Below are 26,488 nucleotides of genomic sequence, written 5' to 3'. Positions count from 1 at the left end.
TTTTTTCGACGGTTGATGATCAAACTTTGGGCTGCTTAATGGCTGACAGTTAAACCCATTGAGACCCTTCAAAGCGGACGCTTTACCTGAATTGCACCCGAAACTCATCTGGAGACATGTATTGTAACTTTAATCATCATATGACCCGTATGGACCCGCGCACCCTTCTTTAATATGCAAGTACATCCTATCTAGGTTGAGACAAAATTTCGAAATCTCGAACACTAAGTGGTAAAATGTTCATTGACTGAGTTTGGTCGGGCCGGACCGGATAATAAGCACTAGTTTGACCTTGAGCCAAAAGTTTACCTGTCCGGCCCTTCCATCCAGTCGATAAGTACATTTTACGTAATTTTTTCCTCTTTCAAAGTTATGCTGTTTGCCAAAACACCAATAAAACTCACAACCAAAAACGGGATGCGCACGTTCCAAAAATTTAATCCGCACTTTAGGTACATTACGTTTACATTTCAACAAAAAATCGCCTATATTTTATTATGTTTCAATGGTGAAGATGAACGAAGATATATGTATTCGATTAAATCAAATTGAATGAATAAAAAAAAAAGAATAAAAATTTTACTTGACTTATGTAAGCGGTCAAACCAAATATGCCAAAGAGGGTTAATAAAAAATAATGGTTACTTACCGCCTTATTGTCACAAGGTCAGGTAAGATAATAAAAGAGAATAGAAAAGACAGTAAAATCATAAATCAGCAAATTGTGTCTAAATCAACAATCGTTTTAGTTCAACAGTTCACAATTCGAATAGACGATTAAAATCATACTCACATGCTGTAATGAGCAGTAACCAGGGGCAGAAAAGAAACAAAAAAAGTTAGTTTAAGTGAGGAGAGTAATTTAGGAAAAGAATGCAGTAATGTTAAAAACTAATCAATGAAACTAGGTTAAACACATGGGATAACAACTCGTTTCACACTTTTGAAGGTTTATTGGGCTGGAGACTTAGAGGATGAATAACCAACAATTAAAGATAACAATATGATGATATTTATGGGCAACTGTTTGATACGTGTCTTTCCGCTTGTTTACTGAGGGACAAAGTTGTTTGCCAGAAATTGGTTTTCGATCTCATAAGCGGACTTGTCAACAATGGCATTTTTGCTTAATGGGGAGGAAGCTTGCAGTTATTGCCAGATTTTTATCTAATTTGTTTCTTTTTCTGTATAGAAGTTTCCTTAATGTCAGCATGAGCAGAGGAAAATGCCAATTTAAAAAAATATTCTGGTGTACTGTCAATGTTGTATTTTGATCATCCCTTTCTACATCGATATTTCAATTTTCTCAGTTTTCCGACTCTGTTTACTTAAAACCAGTTCCCTGAAAGTTGTATTTGATGCATTATCTTCTGCTGACATTATGGTCTCAGTCTCTCGCTCATCCCCCCCCCCCCCGCTCCGCTCTCTCCCCCTCTCTCTCTTATGAAAATCTTCCGCACCTGTTGTTCTTAGTTGTCCACTAAACGCAAGAAAGGCAGCGGCGCAGATGTGCTCGCAACGCAACTGCTTATTCATGCTTTAATCATAAGAATAATCTTGAACAAACAAACAAACAAACGAACAAACAAGCAAAAACAAACAAACGGAGATGACAACGTATCATTATCCTTAAAGTAATTAGTTCTTAGCTTTAACTTACCGCCTGATGTATTTACATGTATTTGATCCACCGAAGACGATATTGAGAGCAAAGAAAACGATAGGGATAAGCAGAATTCAAGTATTATAAAAAATTGTTTAGTTCAACTAACATTTATAGTTAAAGTAGGCAATACTAACACACTTCCCATCAATCATCATATGGGACTGGGACTGAAGGCTGGCCTCGGTTATTCTTCATCAACTGTTTTTTTGCTATTACAACCACTGGTATTAGAACATCAAATTCTCATCCTCATCCTCTCATCCTGTGTTTTGCTACTCATGCACGTTTGCGGTATTTAGGAATGTTATGGAAAGTGGAGCAGAAACAGATGTCACAACTAAATTATTAACTTCAGTAATCTAATCATAATTAATCACTTACACGCTGGTGTATTTCACAAAGGCCGCACATGAGAAGAGAAAGCACAGAATGACAATTAAGTTAGGGAGATTAGATGAAAAATAAGTAAGCCAATAAATGAATTATGCATCGATTAATTTGAAGCTTCAACATCCCCCACGGGAAACCCCCAGGCGTTTAAAATTTTGAAAATTGATCCGTTCAAATTTCAGCCCCCGGGGCCAAAATTGTGTTTCAATACCCTACCCAAGTACTGGACTTAATGGTCAATTTTTTTTTAAAGGTAAAATGAGTGATCCTGGCATTCTATACTTTTGCCGAGCCTTATAAGCTAGACCTTGTAGACCTTTCTCCGGAGCCATTCGTACCCAAAAGTGAACTCTTTATCTTAAAACACCACATTATAAGTTAAAGCACTTTTATTCGACACTTCCTGTTCAAATTCCCACCCCAGCCAGGCGAGGCTCACGGCATTCCCCAATCCCAGGCACGAACGACAGTTCCCTTACGGGGGAATGTTAAAGCTTTAAATTGATCGGCCCATTAATCAATAACTGAAAGAAAAGCGAAGCCATTTAGTATTGAAACGTCTTTAATGCAATGTGGTGTAACTGAAAAAAAAAAAAGAAGGTATATTGTTTTTAAACGATTTTGATTTTCTTTCGGTGGAACAGAAGTATGGAAAAGTCTTTCTTCAAGACCTTTACCAAATAGAAGTTTCGTAAAGTTTAAGATGGTGACGTTTTGATATTTCCTTTGCAGAGAATAAGAGGGAAAAAAAATCCTTAACATTGAATGGAATAGTGAGGCGTGAGTGGTCCAGTGGTCTGAGCGCTGGACTCTGGGTCGGACGGCCCGGGTTCGAGTCCTGGCCGGGGCACTACGTTGTGGCCTTAAGCAAGCCGCTTCACTCACCTTGCTTCGTCTTCTCGGATAAGACGTTAAGCCGGAGGTCCCGTCTCCTGCAGGGTTTGGGGTAGGAGACGTTAATTTCCCACGCACGAGATTACTGTGTGATGGATGTCCTCCCCTGGGTTGGGTTGGGTGGATTTAAGAGGGGTAGTGCCCCGTATGGGACTCCATGTCCCGCTACACTAACCCATTTGGCGTCCGTCTATCCGTAGACGTACCCAATAAAGTTGTTATAAAGACTCAAATCCACGCTAACCAGTGCATTCAAAGTTAAATATGATGTCACAAGATAAAGCTATTTTTCTAATTTTAACAATCATCTGTTGTTCAAAACAATGCAAAAGCAAAATTAAGTGAGTCCTGAAGGGAGGCTAAAGTAAAATTATTCATTTAGGTTTAGGATTCAGTGTGTGACCTTGAAACATGGGTTATTGTCCAGGCCGAAACGCAAATCTCGATTTCTGAATGAAGTACAACGCCTCCTGATCATTTCTTTTGTCGTTAGTAGTTTTCGGCTGGTAGAAAGGGTACAGAATGGGAGTGGTTAGCAGCTTTTTGGTCATGTGACATGTTAGGAGTAACATCTACATTAAGAAATTGAAGTAGCACTTACTTCCTGATGTTTCCGAAGTGCAGTCCATGAAAAACATAGAGAAAGGAAAGAAAAGAAAATCACCGGCTATCACATCCCCTCGTTAACAAAGCATAGCAAAGTGGGAAGAGTAATGAGATATTTCCCATACAGTGCCAGAAATTTAATCAAAATATTTAAACGCTTTTCTTTTGGACATGCAGGTTTTATTATCATAGTGAATGATGCAGCCGACTTAATCCTCCCCTGTACTTTTTAAAAATTCCCAAAAGATCTATATCAACGCCCTGACAGCAAAGGTACGCACTGTTTTATTTTTCATTCTCCTCCTGAAAAGGAAGAGCTATTGTTAGTCGTGTTGCAAATACTTGGTGACCTGTGAGCACGTTCGCCAGGGCAAATAAAACAAAGCCGTCTTATACAGAAACAAGGGTCCTCGCCCTGGAAACGTGAAATTAATGACGTCAAACTATCCTCATTTCAAAACTTAATGGGAAAACATAAAACACATTATGTTTTTTTAGTTAATTGTTTTTGTATATTAGAGACTTTCAACAGTTAGTTTTGTTTAAAAAAAAAATATAAAAAAACTTTCTAAAAAAATTCCACGCCCACAAGTATGAATGCCTCAATCAGGTGGCTGATACGCTTTTCTGTGACAAAAGTGTGATTACCAATGCATTGAAATAATTACAGAAAAATATAAATGACATAGAATAAATATGTGATTAAATAAGCGAACATATTGTTTTTCACTTAAAAGTTAACAAATTAATAAAATATCCAAAAGATTACTTACGTTGAGCTATTATTTCCATGAGAATGTTTCGTACATTGAGAGAAAAGAAAACAATCTCAAATTATGTAGTAACCAGGATTTGTTTATTGCATTTGCAATTGGAAAAAACAGAAACAATAGCAAAAACAAACAACTAAGTAACTTAAAAGAAACTGAAATGAAAACTGAAGAAAAGCATACTACATTGTCAGTAGTAACAACAATAAGAACAAGCCTAATTCTGCCTATTCGGTCTATGCTATGGTAATTGTTATTAATTATTCGATTTATTAAATAAAGGAAAAGATAGAGATAGAGAGAGAAGGCGGAGAGACAGCTCTCAATATTTGTTTGTATCTCGACCTGATTACTACAGCAGAACTTGACTAGTTAGCCATCAGCCTCCAGGAAAGGCGACTGCACTATTTGGACAACGGTGACAGTGATAACAAACTTACGACAGTGCTGTTCATCTGAACCATCGCCACAGTTATCTCTACCATCGCAACGTTTCCATTTACCAAGACACTTTCCATTAGCACAAGTGAACTCGTAGTTTGTACAACTTCCTGTATTATAATACAAATAACTTCAATTCAAAGACAAAATATTGAGCCTGTGTATTTAAGAGAAGGAAAAGAACAAACAAAACCTGAAATAATCCTAACAATGTAGACATACTTCTTAGCTCTGAAGTCAAAAACTGTAGGACAGTTATTTCCAAGGTTATGCCTTTGCCTAAAAATTCTCCTGCGCTAAATATGTTTGAACCGATAAGCAGACAAACGAGCAACTCGCAAGCTCTTGCTAACACAGATACCCTTTGTAAATTTTAATCTCTGTCGTCTACAGAAAGGAGAGAGTTGCCGCTGACCCTTGGTCTCTCTGTGTCATTTTTTTCTTCTTTGACTTTTAGACTGATTTTGAAAAAAGGAAGACAAGGACTCGGCATTATACTATTTTTGATATCATGAATATCCGTGAATTTTAGCTGTCTTGACAGAAAGGCTTTTTAAATATATATGAAAAAAAGATAAACTGAAATCGGTGAACATGTTTGATCAGTTCCTTTCCTCCATATCTCATACAGCCTAACTATCAAGCAAGAGGTGACCAGCTGACTTTGGTTTTTGTTCCGTTTTGTTCCGTTTTTGTTGTTTCAATCCACTTCTTGAAATCATCTTTTAATACTTCAACATATCAAACTCTTTCCTCAGTACAACGAACATTTGTTTTTCTCGGTTCCAGGTGAACGCAACCACTAACCTCACGTAATGCGCATGCCCTCCGTTACGAATTTTCAAAATGGCGGACAGGCCAAAGAGGGAAATAAAAAAAACAAAGCGACTTTGCAATGAATACTCAACATACACCCTCGTTAGAAAGGCAAATCCACGGAAGAAAGATACAAACTGTATGATATTGAGATCGATATGATATTAAATCGATACCGAGGGCCCGTTTCCAACTTGCTAAGAAGTGCATTTAATTGCCTTCCGCCACAATTACTAACTTTCTTGACAGCTTTCTGAAGACAGAATACTTTCTTTCTGAAGACTTCTGATATGCGGCTATTGATTATTACACCTCATATACGTGATTGCTCAAACACTTTGTTTACGATTGTTGAAAGGACCGAACATGGTTCTCCGTCCTCGTCTTTACATTGCTTTGAAATAGAATAGATTAGTAAGCTGAAACGAAAAATTAATCAGGGAAGTTTACGAAAAATCCAGAAAACAAGCTTAAAAAAGGCATTTATTTAGACTTCATACTTCCACGACCTTCGCAAATCTTACTTGTGCGCTTTCTGAGTTTCCCGATCCCTCTCCTACTGCTTTCACGCTTACAAAAGAGGAAAAATCAAACGGAGGAAGATACAGCTGTTTTAAAACGCCATTTGACGAGGGTAAATCTGCTTTTTGTTCGACACTTTACAAATCAAAACAAAGGAAATTTGTTCCTCTTTTTGATTCTGGTGGTACATTTTTAACATGCGCCTGCGTAAAAGAGATATCGCCCGAGACCCTTCGCTCGGTCGTGTTTTGATCAAAAACGCCTTGTTAATTTTACGCAACCGCTCGAAGAAAAGTTAAAAAAAAAAAGGGAAAAACTTTACCTTCAGGTTAGAAAATTAGCGAAATAGAAAGCCGCAATATTGTAGTTTAATATTTCAGAGGTATGTTGAGTGCTTTTTCAGTCGAAGATTCGCACGATGGTAAAACAATCGAAAATTACACTCGATTTGAGTGGGATGTTGAAGTGGGCGTGGTCACCACATTCATGTTAAGACTATTTGTACCCCATGAGTTTGATATGGATCCTCAACCTTAGATTTTCTATTGATAGTTACATGTAAATCAAATTAATACAAGCGACGTGTCTGGTCTCCCAATTAATGCATTTGATTTTGTCTTTGATAACCGTCAACTTCCACATTATATTTTTTCAGTTTATCGTTATGATTTTATCGAGTTCTGTTTTTAATAACCTTTTCATCGATTCATAGTTTTTGAATATCCGTGAATTTTAGTTGTCTTGACAGGAAGGCTTTGTAAACATATATGGAAAAAAGATAAACTGAAATCAGTGAACATGTTTGATCAGTTTCTTTCCTCTATATCTCATACAGCCTCACTATCAAGCAGGAGGTGACCAGCTAACTTTGGTTTTTGTTCGGTTTTTGTTGTTTCAATCCATCTCTTGAAATCATTTTTTTTAATACTTCAATGATCCTCAACCTTAGATTTTTTATTGATAGTTACATGTAAATCAAATAAATACAAGCGACGTGTTAAAAATATGCCATTCCTTTAATGCGGTTATCCGAGCAATATTACAAGGAGACGACATAAAGATAGATTTAGATTTATGATACTTACCGTTAGCTGATAGGCGTAGGTAGAACATGAAAGAAAAGGAAAAGTTACTCAATTGGTCTATTAGCATCGTTACAATATTGTTAAGCTCTATGAAATTTTTTTATGGCGCACTGGCGACAAAAGTTTACGTGTAGATGAAAAATTTATTCGTAAGCTCTACATGAGCAATTTAATATCCCTTGGAGACCGTTCGCGTTTTCATCTTTTCGCGGTCAATTGATACAGTCAATTAAGGCAATGCCGATGGGTGCATGACTATATTTCTAGAAAAGCTCTTTTCAAATTAATATGCTAATGCTTGGGGAACTCAATATACTCGAGAGATCTGGAAGCGTTCATTCACTGCATGCATGTGTAATAATAGTTGCTTTAAAAATTTATCATGCAGAGCATTTTACGTTGCAAAGAACAAATCATCATTTCTGGTCTCCCAATTAATGCATTTGATTTTGTCCAACGGTAAGATACAAAAGTAGTTCATCTTGTATATGAAATCACCGCTATCTCACTCAACTAGTTGCAGTTTATTTCATTCGATTTTAAAGTGACTTTGGTCATCACAAGAACCGTCTTCATGCCATTTAAGTTCTTAATCTAAAGATGGCCCAATGTGACGGCATTCAACCAATAGCCAGTTCAGTTTTATAAAACTACCTCTGCAAATGTTTTACGTCACAGCTTTATTTCGCTGTGTTGGAGGTGTTCTTGCAAATGAGGCGTTCTTGGAAAATATAGCTTTTTTTCTATATTTTTGAAAAGAGAGTTAGCCTTCCAATTTAATATTACTTTTTGAGAATAGCATTTTTACGCTAAGCCCATATAAAGAATAAGAAGATGTACAGAAGTAGAAGTTACCTATCAACATCAGTACTTACTGCATTGTTCGTCTGATCCATCACTACAGTCAGTGTTCCCATCGCAGCGTTGAAACGCGTAGATACACTGTTGTTGATTTGCACAAGCAATCTGATTGCCTCGACAAGTTACTAGCAGATGATTAAAAGAAAAGCATGAACCGTGACAAAACGTTGGCACTTCTTGTACATTTTTTAACCAAAAATATATGGTGAACATTAAGGGCTACTTCACGACTTGAGCAGCTTACTTTTAGTGATTGACATTTTGCAGTGACTTTTCATCAAATACAATGACCGTATATGGCTACTTTGGAACAATGCCGGAAATAACTTCAAAATACACGCGGGGTTTTTCAAACTTTCCGATTATCATACGTACGGCAGATTTAAACAATCGGCAAAACTGACGATAAGACAAATCCTCCCCGTTGGGGTGATTCCTGTAGAATTCTTTAGGGTGCAAATATTTACGGTGGGGTGGATGGTGGGGCGACTGTAGCTTTCGTGTCTGAAGTAAAGATATGTCATTGTTTTTTCCTCTATATTGCTTGAAACTGGCGAAAGATATATTCAATTGGAGGCTCACAGCCGCATACGCTCGTCAATTTCTCCCATTTGACTCGACTGATCAATCCGAGTATATTTAAATTTGGCGCTTCGTAAGCAGGAAAAACTGAATAATCTCCTCCCACAATTTTTTTGTGTTTACACAAGCCGACATCTAATAGATAGCTATTCATCCTTTTGTGTAATAGCAGGAAGTGAGATATTCTTCGCATAGTCATGTTCTCTTAGTTTTTTTTTTTGCTCAACAGGTTACGTGTATTCAATCACGTCACTGATGCTGTCAAATTCATTTATCAAATTATTGGGCAATCAAATTTCGTGCTAGGAAAGTTATCCTATTTTCTTAGTATGCATGAAGTGCTGCGCAATCGCCTCCCATAATTTGCTTTCGCGCTATATTGAAAACAAACATGAAGTCATAACGTCCGCTTTCTGCAAAGGGAATATTAGGGGAAACTGTTGATAGCTTTATAATTTTAAGAAAGGCTGTTAGAATCCGTCGTAAAACTATGTTATTCCAAGCAAGACCTGTTTTTTTTTTCTCCCAAAGAGAACATAAAACAAAACAAAACAAAAAATTCGCAACGTCTCCATTGTGAGACTTGTGAGTAAAAAAATCGCACCCTCGTCTTGCCTCGCGTTTGATTGAAATCAAGAATAACTCAAGATAGATGTTTTCTCAAAAACTAGAGATAATTTCCTCGATCAGTACATCTTGTGTCATCAGCATCGTTGCAAGAATTCTGTGCTTATGTAAAAAAGGAATCCTCTTCTTAGGTAGACATGTTGGTTCTAGAAAGTGAGCACCTCATTAGAAAACATCTGTGCGCCAGCGCCTGCTCTCTGCGAAAATTTGGAGAAGCTGTTGATAACTCCTTACTTTAAACAAAGATTGTTAGAATCCGCTCTAAAGCTCTGTTGGTTTTTAATGAGAAAGACTTACTTTTAAGCAAGACCCGTTTTTTTTTATCAAAAGATAAATAAAAATCTCGCACCTTCTTCATTGTGAGACTTGTGAGTGAAAAAATATCACATCCTCATCTTGCCACGCGTTTGATTGAAAACGAAAATAACTCAAATACATGCTTTTGCAAAAACTGGAGATCATTGCTTTGATCAGTATATCTTTTATCATCAACATAGTTACACGAATTGGGCGCTTTTGCAAAAAAGGATCCTCGTGTTAGGTAAACATGTTGGTTCTAAAGAATGAGCGCCTCGTATGAAAACAGCTGTGCGCCAGAAACAAGGTCTTTAATCGCCTCGAGGCTCTCCACAGAAAACCGTCACTTTTGATTGCATTTAACACAAGATGTAAGACCAAAAAATATATCTGTGCATTGACTTTTTACCGGACGACTTGACTTACATATAGAGAGAGGTGGTTTAAATGAGTCGCTACAATACGGATAACTTTAATTATTTTTTAATTTGCGAACCTATGGCTCGATGCGCTAAACGAGGGTCAAGTGTACCCTTGGGTACACCGATGGAGATTGATTTTACTAGTGCATATTTACACTACCCACTCCCCCAGTGCAGCAAAATTGTCACTCCGATAATTTTCTCGATCAGTTACGTGCTTTTCCGCCTCCCTTCGGCCAAAGTCCCTCAGGACTTTTGTTTGATGCATAATGGAAAAGTTGACTCGGAACAATGGACCATTTCTTGATACGCGCTGTCAATTAATACAGTCAATTAAGGCAATGCTGATGGGTGCATGAATATATTTCTAGAAAAGCTTTTTTCAAATTAATATGCTAACGCTTGAGGAACTCAAGATACTTGAGAAATCTCGAAGTGTTCATTTACTGCATACATGCATGATAATGGTTTGCTTTAAAAATTTATCATATGGAGCATTTTACGTTGCAAAGTACAAATCATCATTTCTGGTCTCCCAATTAATGCATTTGATTTTGCCCAACGGTAAGATACAAAAGGAGTTCATGTCGTATATATATGAAATCGCCGCTATCTCATTCAACTAGTTCCAGTTTATTTCATTCGATTTTAAAGTGACTTTGGCCATCACAAGAACCGTTTTCATGCCATTATATTCCTTAATCTAAAGATGGCCCAATGTGACGGCATTCAACCAATAGTCAGTTCAGATTTGTAAAACTACCTCTCCATATGATTTACGTCACAGCTTAATATGGCTGTCTTGAAGGTGTTCTTGCAAATGAGGGGTTCTTGGAAAATATAGCTTTTTTTTCAATATTTTTGAAAAGAGAGTTAGCCTTCCAATTTAATATTACTTTTTGAGAATAGCATTTTTACGCTAAGCCCATATAAAGAATAAGATGTACAGAAGTAGAAGTTACCTATCAACCACAGTACTTACTGCATTGTTCGTCTGATCCATCTCTACAGTCAGTGATCCCATTGCAGCGTTGAAACGCGTGGATACACTGTTGTTGATTTGCACAAGCAAACTGATCGCCTCGACAAGTACCTAGCAGATGATTAAAAGAAACGCATGAACCGTGACAAAACGTTGGCACTTCTTGTACATTTCTTACTAAAAATATATAATAAATATTAAGGGCTACTTCACGACTTGAGCAGCTTACTCTTAGTGACTGATCTTTTGTGATTGACATTTTGCATGACTTTTCATCAAAGACAAAGTTTGATAACCATCAACTTCCACTTTATATTTTTTCAGTTTATCGTTATGATTTTATCGAGCTCTGTATTTAATAACCTTTTCGTCGATTCATAGTTTTTGAATATCCGTGAATTTTAGTTGTCTTGACAGAAAGGCTTTGTAAACATATATGGAAAAAAGATAAACTGAAATCAGTGAACATGTTTGATCAGTTTCTTTCCTCCATATCTCATACAGCCTCACTATCAAGCAGGAGGTGACCAGCTAACTTTGGTTTTTTGTTCGGTTTTTGTTGTTTCAACCCATCTCTTGAAATCAAAAATTTATCATGCAGAGCATTTTACGTTGTTCAGTTTTGTAAAACTACCTCTGCATGTGATTTACGTCACAGCTTAATTTCGCTGTGTTGGAGGAGTTCTTGCAAATGAGGGCTTCTTGGAAAATATAGTTTTTTTTCTATATTTTTTTGTCAAAGACAAAGTTTGATAACCATCAACTTCCACTTTAAATTTTTTCAGTTTATGGTTGTGATTTTATCGAGTTCTGTATTTAATAACCTATTCGTTGATTCGTAGTTTCTGAAAGTTTACTTAAAAACAGCCCGTGCGAATTTTTTTATCCGAAGGGCGCCTAAGAAGGTCTGACTCCGTCCCGAATGTAGCCGGATACAATTTCTTGATAGCAACAAACACGATTGCTGTGCTGCCTGAGAAGTGTAAAAGGCGCCAACATGGCTGCCACGTTTTCTGGAGCTCTTCGCCTATTTACCATTTTTGGTGTTCTTTTCGTTTTGAATGCTGCCCAAGAATGCTACAATTGTCACTATAGGGGGGCTGAAAGTCCTTGGCTTTTCAAACATATTTTATCCAAGTTTACTACTCCTAAATTTAGAGTTCGCCGGCCGGTGGTGTTGTGGGGCGTCCATGGTCTAACCTTGCTTGCAGTACCGGAGAAATATATCACGCTAGATATCACTATAGATATGGACGTAGAGTCACAACCGGGTCCAGAGATAGACAGGAGTTTCGGAGGAGTTAATAAGAACTACCCGATGTTAATGCGAACTAAGCCAGCGTCTTTGAAATGCTCTGAACTCTTGTCTCTCCGAAACAAAGCTTTCAAGCCATCTCCGGCCGTTCTATCTCAGTTCAAGTCACTCGGCATTCTGAAATACCGTGGGCAACATAGTGCTCGAATCTCACGATCCATCTCAACCAAGAAAATCCCGGTGATGCAAGGCCGCCGTTTCATCAAGGCTGAAGGTCGGAAAGTGGATCGGAGTAACTTAATTAACATTCCGCGTGTCAACACAACCGACAAAACATCCACCTCTAAATCAAAGGGTTTCGCTGTCCCAAAATGTTTGTTTACGAACATTTGTGGTTTGTCGAAAACAAAAAGTCGTGTACGAGCACCTGTGGCGCTTGAGGCTGACCTGAGATCTCAGGATATTGATGTGTGTATTGTCAGTGAAACTCATCTTTCCACTAATATGCCGGACGCCGTGGTGAATATCCCAAATTACAATGTGTTCAGAGGTTGGGCAGACTTGGACAAAAGGAAAAAAGGGGGTGTTGCGGTCTATGTGAGAGACAGTCTTAAAGTCTTGGATGTCTATCGGTCCAATTTATATGAATTTATTGCTTTAACAGTGCAGTTGCCGTCCGATCACATTATGCTAATTTGCGGCCTGTATAATCCTCCCAAGCATACCTACCGGGATCTCGACTTAATTAATTATATAATATCTTTTGTGGACCTTGTGTTGAACAAACACCCAGAAGCGGCTATTGTCTGTGGTGGCGATGTAAATCGTTTGGATATGCAAGAATTTAAGGCTTTGTCTGGCTGGGATTTCGTGGTTGATTTTCCCACGCGGGGTAACGCGTGCTTGGATAACTGTATGACCAACCGAGCGGATCTGTTCGGTCAAGCATATTCCATACATATGCTTATTAAGACAGACCATGAAGGCTTTGTTTTACCGGCGGGATTAAAGCTTAAACCTATGCGCCGCAAAGTTCTTGTGCGGGACTGTAGGGAACATCGGAAACAGTCATTTTATATGGCACTCGCTGCGCTGGACTGGAGTGACGTCCTCAATGAGGTGGACATAAACAAGGCGGTCGAGGTGCTTGAGGTAAAGATTCGTGCAGTGATGAATAAGTTTATGCCGCAAAAATCTGTACGCATGTCATCGCGTGACCCAGTTTGGATGTCCCCATTAGTCAAGTGTATGCTGAGGTCTAAGTCCCATATATCTTTAAAGAATAAGGAACGCCTGTCTTTATTTAATAAGCGCATTTCTGAGCTGATAACCGAGAACAGAAGAAAACTGGCTGCCATTGGTAGCGGTGAGTGGTGGAAGGGCGTGGACGCCCTATCGCAGCGTCGCAGGTCATCGTTGATAAATTTGGACAAGAACTCTCTAGTTCGTCTGAACGACTACTTCGCCAACCTGTGCTATGATGACACTTACGTTAGACCTAGTGATATGGATATCCCGGACAGTGTAAAGCCCCCGAAAATATCTGAGCGGTGTGTCTGGAATGCCTTAGTTCATGTAAAGAAAACCGCAACGGGACCAGACGGCCTCCCGTACTGGATCTGGAAAGACTGTGCTGAGCTACTCACACCAATCGTCACTCACGTTTGGAATCTGTCGCTGTCTACTCATACATGGCCAGACTCCTGGAAAAGGGCAAATGTTAATCCTCTCCCCAAAGTGAACATGCCTATAGAGGACTCAGACTACCGTGGTATTAATGTTACTCCCGTTATTGCCCGGTTGTTTGAGAAGGTCGTGTATCGTACACAAGCACAGTCAGTCTTTGAGAGCAACCTGAGCCACACCCAATTTGCATATAGACAGGCGGGTAGTTGCACAAATGCCTTGCTCGCTATCCAGCACCAGACATACAAGTATTTAGATAGTAGTGACTATAGCGCAGTGCGAATTTTTACCATGGACTTCAGTAAGGCTTTCGATTTTGTGAACCATGCTATTTTGTCTGCCAAACTGAAACAGCTACCTCTAAATCCGTACATTATCAATTGGTATCATAGTTTCCTCTATGCAAGACAACAACGTGTTGTTAGTTATAATTTTTTAGGACAGTGGAAACTTGTCAATAGAGGAACCACACAAGGTAGTGTAAGCGGACCGTATCTTTTTAATATATTTTTGAACGATTTGGAGATTTTTTTTAATGGTTGCCCTGTGCTTTTTAAATATGCCGATGATTCCACTATTCTTTCGCCTATCACTAGGAATAGTGACCCGTCTGCCGACTTAGTAGGACAGTTCTTAACATGGTGTAAAGACAATAGAATGGTCTGCAACCCTTGCAAATGTAAAGAGCTGGTTGTTAGAAAGAAAAATCATAATGTACTCTACTCTCCAATTAATAATATTCCCCAATGTAATAGCTTCGTTTTACTAGGAGTAACTTTACAGAGTGATGGAAAATTTGATGAGCATGTAAGAACTAAGCTTGTCAAAGCAAACAAGTGTTTACACGTCCTACGAACATTGAGAAAGGAACATTACTCTCAGGCAGAGATTGATCATCTGTTTATATCGATTGTTTTGGCTAATTTTAGCTATGCACTTTCAGTCTATGGGGCATCTGAGTCCGATCTTACGGTTGTACAAAATTTTTTAGACCGATGTCATAAACGCGGTTTTATCTCATTTCCAGTTTTTATCAAGAACCTTTTAACCGGGGCGTCAGTGGTCCAGTGGTTAGTGCGCTGGCCTCTGGGTCGAAGGGCCCGGGTTCAAGTCCTACCAGGGGCATGTCGCTGTATCCTTAAGCAAGATGCTTTACCCACTTTGCTTCGTCTCTCGGATAAGACGTAAAGCCGGAGGTCCCGTCTCACAACCCTTCTATGTTACAAATAAATTGTGGGACGTAAAAGAACGCACGCACTGTTCGCAAAGAGTAGGGCACGTAGTGCCCGGTGTTGTGGTCTATCTCGATTTGTGCCGTCGTAGGTCTGGGTGGGTGAGGTGTGATCACAATGGACTGAAGCGGCTGCAAGAGGCGCCTTTAATATGCTGACGTCCGATCTCACCTCTCTGGTTCCTCCGCAATTCAGCCCTTGGCTGCAAGTGAGGAAATTGGCACCATTCATCCATCTATCTTCATCCAAGACAGAAACATTTTGAAGAAACTAAAATCAACGGATTGCCACCCCCTGAAAGATATCATTCCGGTCCAAAAGACATATCTACACAATCTCAGGAAAAAAGGCTGCGCGCGCCCGAAAATTAATACACAGCGCTTTATGAACACATTTGTAAATAGGTTGATATTTAAGCTCCATTTATTGTAATGATATACTTTTTAATTCATAATATGTATGTAGATTTCTGTAGTTTTTTCAATTCATTGTAACATAAGATATGTAGTTTTATCTTATGATGGAATAAAGACCAAAGGCCTAGTTAAGTTCTCCCACCGACAAAGGAACGATAGGCAGTCTGATACTGCATGTGGCTACTGATAAAGCTACTGATACAGCACAGTGACCAATTGACTTTCAACCAATAATTCAAAGGTAACAAATAATCATATAAATAATAACAATGATAGCAATAGCAAAGGTTAGTTTCCCTTTGTTCTCGATGAGAGATAAAGCCTTCCAATTTATTGAAACTCTCACAAAACGATTGGAGTACAAATTAAATTTCCTGCATCATACACAATTCAGAAGTTAACTAACTCGACTAACGCCAGCATGAGATGTTGAATGGTTTAGACCGGTTGTTACAAGTACTTAGTGTATCATTTCTGTCAAAATTTGGAGTAACGGGTTAACTCCTTCAAGGTCTCCTTCAGATACAGAAAAGCCTGTTCAGAATAGGGTTGGAATTTGTAATGCGTCTATCATGCTAAACTTTTTTTGGTTGTAAGGTTTCATAGGGAATCACTCGGTTGACTAGAAGTTAAACATTACAAAATGGCAATAGCAACATACCTGCAGATGTGCAGGGGACGGCTACCAGCAGGAGCAGTAGAACAACCTGGGGATTCATGACAATCTTTGTGGAAACAATAAAAAGGTAAAAAACAATCAAAATCGAATGTAATGAGTCAAATCGTTCCTCTAATGGTAGGAAAGTAAGCAATCCGCTGATTGTTGTGCTGCTTAGTTAAGTTCACCCACCGATAAAGGAACAATAGGCAGTCTGAGACTGCATGTGGCTACTGATATAGCTACTGATACAGCACAGTGATCAATTGACTTTCAACCAATAATTCAAAGGTAAAAATAATCATAGAAATAATAACAATGATAGAAATAGTAATAATAATTCATAGAGGGCTAGCTCGAAAACCTAACGGTTCCTCCAGCCTCTAGGCTCCAAAATGATAGAACTATGTTTATTTTGCCTGTTCATTATAATCATTTTTCTTATTTCATTGTAATTCCATTTTTGTGAGAAATAAAGAATTCTTGTTGTTTTTGTTTTAGCAATTATAATAATGATAATGATGATAATAATGCTACTATGGTCACAAGCTATTGAGGAACGATCGAAATTGCGTTTGAAAACTTGTTGCGCAATTTGATATTTCACCTCTAGGGCTTAGAATGAAGATTTTATGTTGACATCAGCAACAATGATATGTTCTGATATACACAGTGCAGTTCAAAGATAAGGGGACATTGTATAGAAGTACCATGCGCACGTATCAAGCGACATACGTCGACATACTCGCATAAACACGCGTATGGCCTTCTCGTATGGGCCTTTGTTATTCATTGCTCTACCTGTGCTTTGAGTGGCATTGAGTTGTAGAAAAAAGAGATGGTACTGTAAAAGCGCCGGCTGCTAGCATGAAATGGGCAAAGTAATTTTGAAAACGTCCATGAGAGTTATCGTGTTGAATATGTCTGTCTTATGATAAAAATATGACTGTTCTTTTTCTTTTTTTTTTGGTATTTTATTTTGTTGTATTGTAATTACTGGTCACTTACACCTGTATAATAATATTGTGGCATTTCTAATAAACTTGTAAGGGAGATAAAAAAGGAACACTTTACCTTTCTTGCACTTGGCAGTGATCTGACTCAAAACACTTGTACAATCTGAAAAAGTAAAACAAAATCAATTAAGAAATTGGAGTTCGTATCAAACTGAGAAAACTAAAGAATAGAAATTTCATTATTCATAAATACATTTTGATTAACTATGTTGCTTGTTCGTCACACTATTCCTGAAGCCACTTGAAGTGACTTCTGAATAGGCAAGCTTAACGAGAATTTTATCACCAATCTGCTCCTAATAGATACTCATTCCAACACGGTAAAAGAAACTGAATTTGACAAAAACCGAGATTTCTTGATATGAAATTTGATAGAGCACTGTTCAGCATCAAAAGTTCAACGCGTTTCAAATGAGCAATTACCTTCGATGCAAGGTGTTTTAGAGGGAAACCCTCCGAGAAAATAGACAGTTACTCGCGGGAAAAAGAACGTTCTTTTGAGATAGAAAAGAAAATGATAATAGTCTTTAAGTTATTAGTAGTTAGCCGTTTTCTTTAGAACGAGCGGCCAAGAACAAATAATGTAAATTAACCAAAACATAATAGCTAATTTAACCGACAGGTGCTGTAAAGAAAAATGTCCAACAAATCTTTTATATATTCTAGCGCCCGCTCGTTTCCCGTCCGTTGATAACAATAAGTGGATTACTTCAGAATTGCATGATCTCTCACACGGATTTTTTTCTCTCCAATGTTGTCTTGTTTTCTTCCTATTTAATATACTATTTTAAGACAAAATATTTCAGCAGTTTTTCCTTTTTTTGTCAAGAGGAAAACAGGTAAATGTGCGAATATAATTCAGCTATAACGACCACTTAGATCTAGAACTATAAAAGCAACGCTTATTTAACAAGCACTTTATCAGAGATAAAGCATACAGAAGCAAAGTACTCTAAAAAAAATTGGCCCAAAATGCTAAATATACCGAGATAATGGTATTAACACAACAACACTCTTATGTCCGTCGAAGTCACCCCGATCAGAATTAGAATCAGTACTTGTATGGTACTAAAAACCATCAGCTTTAAAATAATTATTTAACAACCGAGTCGAAATAATAGAGACGATGATCATTGGCGATGATCAATTATACACGGCACATCATCAGCAGGTAACAACTGAATTACATAATATTTAGAATAACCATGTTTTCAATGTTCCACACGGTACAAAAATAGCCTAGAAAAAATTACCTTTCTCTAAGATGTCTCTCTGAGAATGAATAGATTCCTGCCGAACAAAGTCGAAAGTCGCTGAATATAAATATTCCTTCCTTGATAACAAAAACCAGAAAAAGGAAGACGGTGCCGTTAACTTTGCATAAAGATGTATTTCAGAATCCAATAATCATTCTCTTTAAATGTTGATGACCTCACCTCGAACAGAGCAAGTAAGAGGGCAAAAAAAATTATAAGCTTGCAACCATCTGGAGAATGCAATTAACTTCTGAATAAACAGGCTTCTCTAACTAGAATTTTATTATCACTTGGTTCCGTCATGATAATCAATCCAACACATTAGAAAATTCAGATCGAGAGCAACTGAGGCATCTTATGGTTATTATGAAATTTTTTATAACACTGTTAAGAATAAAACGTTCAAGGCGTTTTAAATGAGCAAACACCTTTGACGCGAATAATTCTGAGGAGAAACCCTCCGTAAAAGATAGATAGTCATGAGATAGGTAAACACCCATATGGGATAGAAAAGGCGAGAATAACAATAACAATTGAAATAATGACGATGATGATACATGTAAATAATAAAAATACTAATAACCATACTGATAAAATAGACAACGATAATCTATAGAGGGGTAAATTCTCATGTAGCTTTAATGTTTTCGAATACCGTTGCTGATCGGCAAATTAGCATAATATTCCCTTTGTTGATAAAAGATAAGAATCCTGACATCATCATTGTTTTGAATCAGCCAATCAAGTGAGAGATCCTTGAAGCTTGAAGCCATCTGGTGACAAATAGAGTTTAGTGACGGCATTAGACTGTTTCAACCTTCAGCTGTCAAGACATTTTCCCATTTCCAACAGTTTCTAATTTCCTTTCGCTTTGTCTTTCTTCGTTTGTTTTTTGTTTTTGTTTTTCGTTTTAGTTTAGTCTCCTTTTGTTTTCCAAGTGTGTATTGATTCGTCTTGCTTTTTTCTATAACGTTTTTGTTTCAGTTTTTGATAGTTATCAGTAATTGGCAAATGTTTATTTGCGATCAGGCGGCCGACAAAAAATTTAAATTTTAACGCCCACAATGCAAATGAACCAAAATACATAAGTAGTTCACTCCACCGACAGGTGCCGAGAAGAAAAATGTCCAACATATATAGTCTCCTATAAATATGAATATTAAGGCACTGTTTGTTTCCACACCTTGGAGATAAAAAGGAGCACCACGGGATTGAAAAATGTTCCTTATTTTATTTTCACTTTCTTTTCTTGATGTACTGTCTTTTAAGACAAAAATGCTTCCTTTGTTTCTATTTTTTTTTTCAAGAAGAGAATCGCGTGAGCGTGCGGATGTAATATGTTGGCTGGCTTACTCCCAGGAAGGATAATAGGCAAACAGGGGTGGGCTGGGGGGAGGTTAAACCTTTAACTTTCAAGATCTGATTGTTAATTCTCCCCTCTTTGTGCTGCACATTTGCTTTTTAATTGGATACAAGAATTTGATGTTAGATCAAGATAACAACCTCTACCTGATAAGTTTGAATATTCTCATTACCTGTCTGCTGAATAATGTATGGATATCATAGGAAGAAGATTCATAGTGATCACCACTGGGAGTGAAAGGCTAACCAATCCCACTTCCCCTGAGAACAATTTTTAAAAGGAATAATAATAATAATGAAAAGAGGAGAAAAACAACATCTCTTTGCAATAAACTTAATCTAAAAGCCCACCGAGTGACGCATAGCGACCACTTAGATCTAGAACTGTACAGGCAAAGCTTATTTAACAAGCACTTTATCAAAGATAAAACATACAGAAGCAAAGTACTCTAAAAATATGTTGGCCCAAAAATGCTTAATATACCAAGATAATGGCAATAATAAGCTTTAAAATAATTGTTTAACAACGAAATCGAAATAGTAGAGATAATGATCATCGGCGATGATTAATTATGGACGGCACATCATCAGCAGGTAACAACTGAATTATATATAGAATAACCATGTTTTCAATGTTCCAAACGGTACAAAAATAGCCAAAAAATACCTTTCTCTAAGGAGTCTCTCTGAGAATGAATAGTATTACCGTATAATCTTACCGACAGAAAAATACTGCAGTCCTACTCAACTACTTTATTAAACAACGACTAATAAACTTAATAAGTGTGACTCCTGACTGAGGCAGTTCAATAATTATCCTCGATAAACTTACTTAAGCCCACTACAGTCTATACCTTAGTTCGCTACTGAGCCAAACTCATATTTTCCTCCAACGTTTCTTGAAATTAGCAATCTTCCACCATAGCTCTCTCTCAAGGTGTAGCTTTTTTCACAGTCGGTCACTCCCGACAATAACAACAACTACCACTACATAAATGAGTCCTTATATACATTCACAAAGTGTTCTGGAACATTCCAGAGGCTTAAAAAAGAACTATTTTAGTAGTGTTACGTAATAAATGCGTCATCAACTGCTTCGCTTGATGTCAGCATGAATAAGCAGTCTGGAGATTTCTAGAAGCTCATATTTTCAACAACAACTACCCATAACAATAGATTTTTGCCGAACAAGGTCGAAAGTCGCTACCTATAAATATTCCTTTCTCGATGACAGAAACCGAAAAAAGGAAGAAGGTGCCGTTAACTTTGCATAAAGATGTATTTCTGAATCCAAGAATCATTCTCTCTCTTAAAATTCGGAGCTTGCAACCATCTGGAGAATTCAATTAACTTCTGAATAAACGGGTTCCTATAATTAGAAATTTATTATCACTTGGTTCCATATTGATACTCAATCCAACACGTTCGAAAATTTAGATCGAGAGTAATTGAGGCATCTTATGTTTATTATGAATTTTTTTTATAAGACTGTTGAGCATGAAACGTTCGAGGCGTTTCAAATGAGCAAACACCTTTGACGCTGAATAATTCTGAGGAGAAACCCTCCGTAAAAACATAGATAGTTATCCGATGGGTAAACACTGTTCTGTTGGGATAGAAATGGCGTGAATGACAATAACAATTGCAATAATGAAGTTGATGATACATGTAAATAATAAAAATACTAATAACCATACTGATAAAATGAATAATGATAATCTGTAGATGGGTAAATTCTCGTGTAGCTTTAATGTTTTGGAATACCGTTGCTGATCGGCAAATTAGCATCATATTCTTCCTGTTGATCAAAGATTAGAATCATGACATCATCATTGTTTTGAATCAGCCAATCAAGTGAGAGATCCTTGAAGCTTGAAGCCATCTGGTTACAGATAACAAAGTTTAGTGACGTCATCAGACTGTTTCAACCGTCAGCTGTCAAGACATTTTCCCATTTCCAACAGTTTCTAATTTCCTTTTGCTTTTTCTTTCTTCGTTTTCGTTTCTTGTTTTAGTTTGGTCTCCTTTTGTTTTTGCAAGTGTATATTGATTCGTCTTGCTTTTTTCTATAACGTTTTTGTATATTTTTTGACAATTATCAGTAATTGGCAAGCGTTTATTTGCGATCAAGCGGCCGACAAAAAATTTAAATTTTAACGCCCAAAATGCAAATGAGCCAAAATAGATAAAAAGTTCACTCCACCGACAGGCGCCGAGAAGAAAAATGTCCAACAGATATAGTCTCCTATAAATATATATACTAAGGCACTGTTTGTTTCTACACCTTGGAGATAAAAAGGGACACCGCAGGATTGAAAAATGTCTCTTATTTTATTTTCACTTTTTTTTCGTTGTTTCTATTTTCTTATGATGTACTGTGTTTTAAGACAAAAATGCTTCCTTCGTTTCTATTTTTTTTTCAAGAAGAGAATCGCGTGAGCGTGCGGATGTTATATGTTGGCTGGCTTACTCTCAGGAAAGATAATAGGCAAACAGGGGTGGGCTGGGGGGAGGTTAAACCTTTAACTTTCAAGATCTGATTGTTAATTCTCCCCTCTTCGTGCTACACATTTCCTTTTTAATTGGATACAAGAATTTGATGTTAGATCAAGATAACAACCTCTACCTGATAAGTTTGAATATTCTCATCTGCTGAACAATGTATGGATATCATAGGAAGAAGATTCATAGTGATCACCACTGGGAGTGAAAGGCTAACCAATCCCACTTCCCCTGAGAATAATTTTTAAAAGGAATAATAATTATGAAAAGATAAGAAAAACAATATCTCTTGACGATAAGTTTAATCTAAACGCCCACCGAGTGACGCATGTCGATGGTTTACGGAACATCTTGCAAAGATAGAAAAACACTCAATTGAAGAAACACTGGATTAGTAGAAAGGCTCGAACATATGGAATAATGTAATAGATAACTTAAGGGAAAAATAACGGAAGTCAAATGACATCGACCCCCTTTTCCCCTTCGCACCACTCTCCCCCCCCCCCCCCCAAAAAAAAACCCCAAAAACCCCAAAAGACTAAGAAAACAAAATGAACTTACGCCTTGTTCACAAGGTTGGTAGGTAGGGGTGACGGAGACAGAGTGAATTGTTTGGGAGCCTTTCCTTCTTCGAAAGACCGTGGGAGAAGGGGGGAGGACTCAAGACGGAGGGCACAGTTTTTCTCAATACGGACCGACCCTAGGCTGGTAAATAACATTTTATTTCTTTTCCCTTAAACTTAACCAAATTCTTTCCAAAGAACCCGAAAGATTTAGGGCTGTAATTACAACAAGATTTTCCATAAACCTAAAAATATTTGAGCGAGTAAATGGTGGTTAAAATAGAGGTAATGCAAATTAAAGAAAGAAACTTCACCGAAGTCTGTTTTTCATTTTTCGTCCTCCCTCTTCTCCCAGGGTCTTTCGAAGAAGGAAAGGCTCCCAAACAATGCACCCTGTCTCCGGGTCTCTCTCATGATTGGCTGATTCAAAAGAATAATGATGTCATGATGCTAATCTTTGATCAACAGGAAGAATATCATGCTAATTTGCCGATCAGCAACGGTATTCGGAAACATTAAAGCTACACGAGAATTTACCCATCTATAGATTATCATGAATCATTTTATTAGTATGGTTATAAGTATTTTTATTATTTACATGTATCATCATCGTCATTATTGCAATTGTTATTGTCATTCTCGCCATTTCTATCCCAACAGAACAGTGTTTACCCATCTGATAACTATCTATGTTTTTACGGAGGGTTTCTCCTCAGAATTATTCAGCGTCAAAGGTGTTTGCTCATTTGAAACGCCTTGAACGTTTCATGCCTACCAGTCTTATAAAAAATTTCATAATAAACATAAGATGCCTCAACTACTCTCGATCTGAATTTTCGAACGTGTTGGATTGAGTATCATTACGGAACAAAGTGATAATAAATTTCTAATTATAGGAACCCGTTTATTCAGAAGTCAATTGAATTTTCCAGATGGTTGTAAGCTCCTAATTTTCTTGCCTTCTTACTGGCTCGATTCGAGGTGAGGTCGTCAACATTCAAAGAGAATGACTTTTTGATTCAGAAATGCATCTTTATGCAAAGTTAACGGCACCTTCTTCCTTTTTTCGGTTCTTGTCATCGCGAAAGGAATACTTATATTTAGCGACTTTCGACTTCGTTCGGCAAGAATCTATTGTTATGAGTAATTGTCGTTGTAAATATCACCTTCTAGAAATCCCCAGACTGCTTATTCATGTTGACATCAAGTGACGCAGTTGATGACACAGTTATTAAGTAATACTACTAAAATAGTTCTTTTGTAAGCTTCTGGTATGTTCCAGACTACTTTATGAATGTATGTGAGGACTCATTTATGTAGTAAAATGTAAAATGTTATTCACCAGCCTGGGGTCGGTCCGTATTGGGAAAAACTGTGCCCTCTTTCTTGAGTACTCAAGACAGAGGGCACAGTTTTTCCCAATACGGACCTCCCGACGGGCGAATAAATTATATACATATATATGTAGATTTTTTTCGTTGAGGGCTCCCTATGCATGCATATGTATGTGTGATTAATTTACAACAATTTTTCGAGTGAATTCATAATGCATTCATATAAGCGCTTACGAAGAGTTGCAATTTCATAAACAAGCAGTTAGCGAGAAATAAGAGAGATGGTAAGTTTTGAGCTCGGTTAAGAAATGAAGATGATTTTAGTCTTGTGACGAGCGTGGAACAAAGAAAACTTCTGAGTCCCCATGAGGAATCGAACTTCAGACCTTCGGATTCTGCTCTCCGATGCTCTACTACTGAGCCACAGAGACTCCATGGTGAGTGAAGTCTCTTACGAAGTTCATATGACACGCGTCCTGCATACTGTGAAGATTAACAATGTCAATAGCGTAATGTTTGTGGATAGAACTTCGTAATAGACCTCGCTCATCGAGGTGTGCGCAAGGAAACACCAGATGACAATGAAGTGCGCATACCCGAGTGTCGAGCTTCAGTGTAGCGTACCGCAGGCACACAACTAGGCTTCACGTGGGCTGATAGCTGTGAAGCCGCGTAAGCAAATAATTTGCAACCCGCGTTTTGAGCGCCAAATCAAACTGGTGAGGTTGAAGTTGAACAGTAATTCTCAGTATTTTACATTTTCTGATCAACTCGCAAAGCAACAATACCGGCAGAGCTAAAGCTTTGTCAACGAGAGGAAATTGTTATGATTCAAGTTTGTGGAGAGAGGGTTTTGCGTGAAAACAGGATGAAAAGAAAGAGACTGAGCGACCGAAAAAATCAAGAAGTAATTACGCAAAGCAAGTCGAGAAAAATGCGCAAGAAAGTTGGAGAGGACACCAAGATATGCAGAATACGGTGAAAGGAACGCGAAAGAGAACAAGAAAAGACATAAGTAAAAAGACGAATATCTAGCGAAGAGCAACGCGAGAAGGAAGTACATCTAGGTGTCCAATACCTTCAACTTTCCCTCGAAATGACTGAACATCCGAGCCACTTCCTCTTTGTTGCTGGCTATTTCCTCTAAGCTTTTCCTCTTTTGAGTGTGTGAACCAAATCAATGAGTTGTCTCTTTGAACAATAGGGAACAGCAGACTGCGGTTGGATATCATCGTTTAGTACACTCCACAGTGGACTGTCGATGCTTAACGCGTCTTCAACCGCAATTATGGAGGGGTATTTACAACCCACCATGTCAACGTTTTGTCCTGTGTACTCCTTGAACAGCCGTTTAATGGCTCCCTTTGCCTTCGTGATTTGCGCGCAAAACCGTTTTGCAATGGCTCGTCCATCTAAAGAATGATTAACACGACATGAGTCAAAATGATACCGTAGAAAGCCTACACTACAATCATTTCATTACGATATGTTGGTTAGCTCTAATCAGGCGTCTTATCGACGACTGTTAGCACTCAAACATATCAATGAATTACCTACATATTTCCTCATTAGTTGTAAGAGAAACGACCGTTCTTAGCACTTGACATTCATGGATAATTGCAAGTCTTCTCGACGCTTCCTGATTGTCTATTTACTTGTGTGATTAGCTATTTGTTGATTTTGTGGCTGGTAATGAGTACTTTGCTTTGTTTTGGCGGACCTCATTTGAAAACCGTTTTAATATCCTTACGTAAAGATCATTTGGTTCCCAGACCAGGGGAGTAAATACAGCAGAATCCAAACGATGGTTTCATACCTGTCAAGCTGATAGGTCAATATATTCCAAGGTTCAGATGCCGGGGAAAATTTTGCAGGTTTGTTCTGTTAATGAACCGTTTGAAAAATTCAGAAGACAAGTATCAGAGAAAGTCAGGAAAAATGACAGAAAGTGATGGACCAAAAAAGTAAGACATTTACTGTAAAATTCAGAAACGACAATTGGGGTAAACATTGTATGAAAACCAGATCCCCATGCTACTCCATACCCTACACAGAAAAACTGCCTCAACTTGTCCAAGTAATCATCTGGTGATGAGCCTTCAAAGAAGAAAACGTAAACTCATAAAAGAACTTGTAACTGTTTAAGTAACTTGTGTGTACCTTTCTGAACTTCAGCTGTGGTACTCTAATTTCCTCTTAAGCACTTCAAAAATTTATCAAACTATAATCAAAAGTTAAGTGGGGCAA

General features: G+C 37.7%; 1 long non-coding RNA gene across 3 annotated transcripts; it reads right to left on the bottom strand.

The window, feature by feature from the left end:
- Positions 1 to 8,061: 8,061 nt before the first annotated feature.
- On the bottom strand, positions 8,062 to 20,873 carry LOC149046185 (uncharacterized). Of its 3 annotated transcripts, XR_016186755.1 has the most exons (4): positions 20,697 to 20,873; positions 17,283 to 17,327; positions 16,212 to 16,275; positions 8,062 to 8,176 (listed from the first exon to the last, which is right to left on the bottom strand). It is a non-coding gene; the product is annotated as an uncharacterized LOC149046185 (long non-coding RNA). The 3 variants fall into 3 exon arrangements; XR_016186756.1 differs by lacking the exon at positions 17,283 to 17,327 and having other exon boundaries at positions 8,066 to 8,176; XR_016186754.1 differs by lacking the exon at positions 8,062 to 8,176 and having other exon boundaries at positions 15,688 to 16,275.
- Positions 20,874 to 26,488: the final 5,615 nt, after the last annotated feature.

The sequence above is a fragment of the Pocillopora damicornis genome, chromosome 5, assembly GCF_964200805.1.
Source record: "Pocillopora damicornis chromosome 5, jaPocDami1.2, whole genome shotgun sequence".
Lineage (NCBI taxonomy): Eukaryota > Metazoa > Cnidaria > Anthozoa > Scleractinia > Pocilloporidae > Pocillopora > Pocillopora damicornis.
Note: the sequence above shows the minus strand (reverse complement) of the source record. Positions and strands in the feature narration are given on the sequence as shown.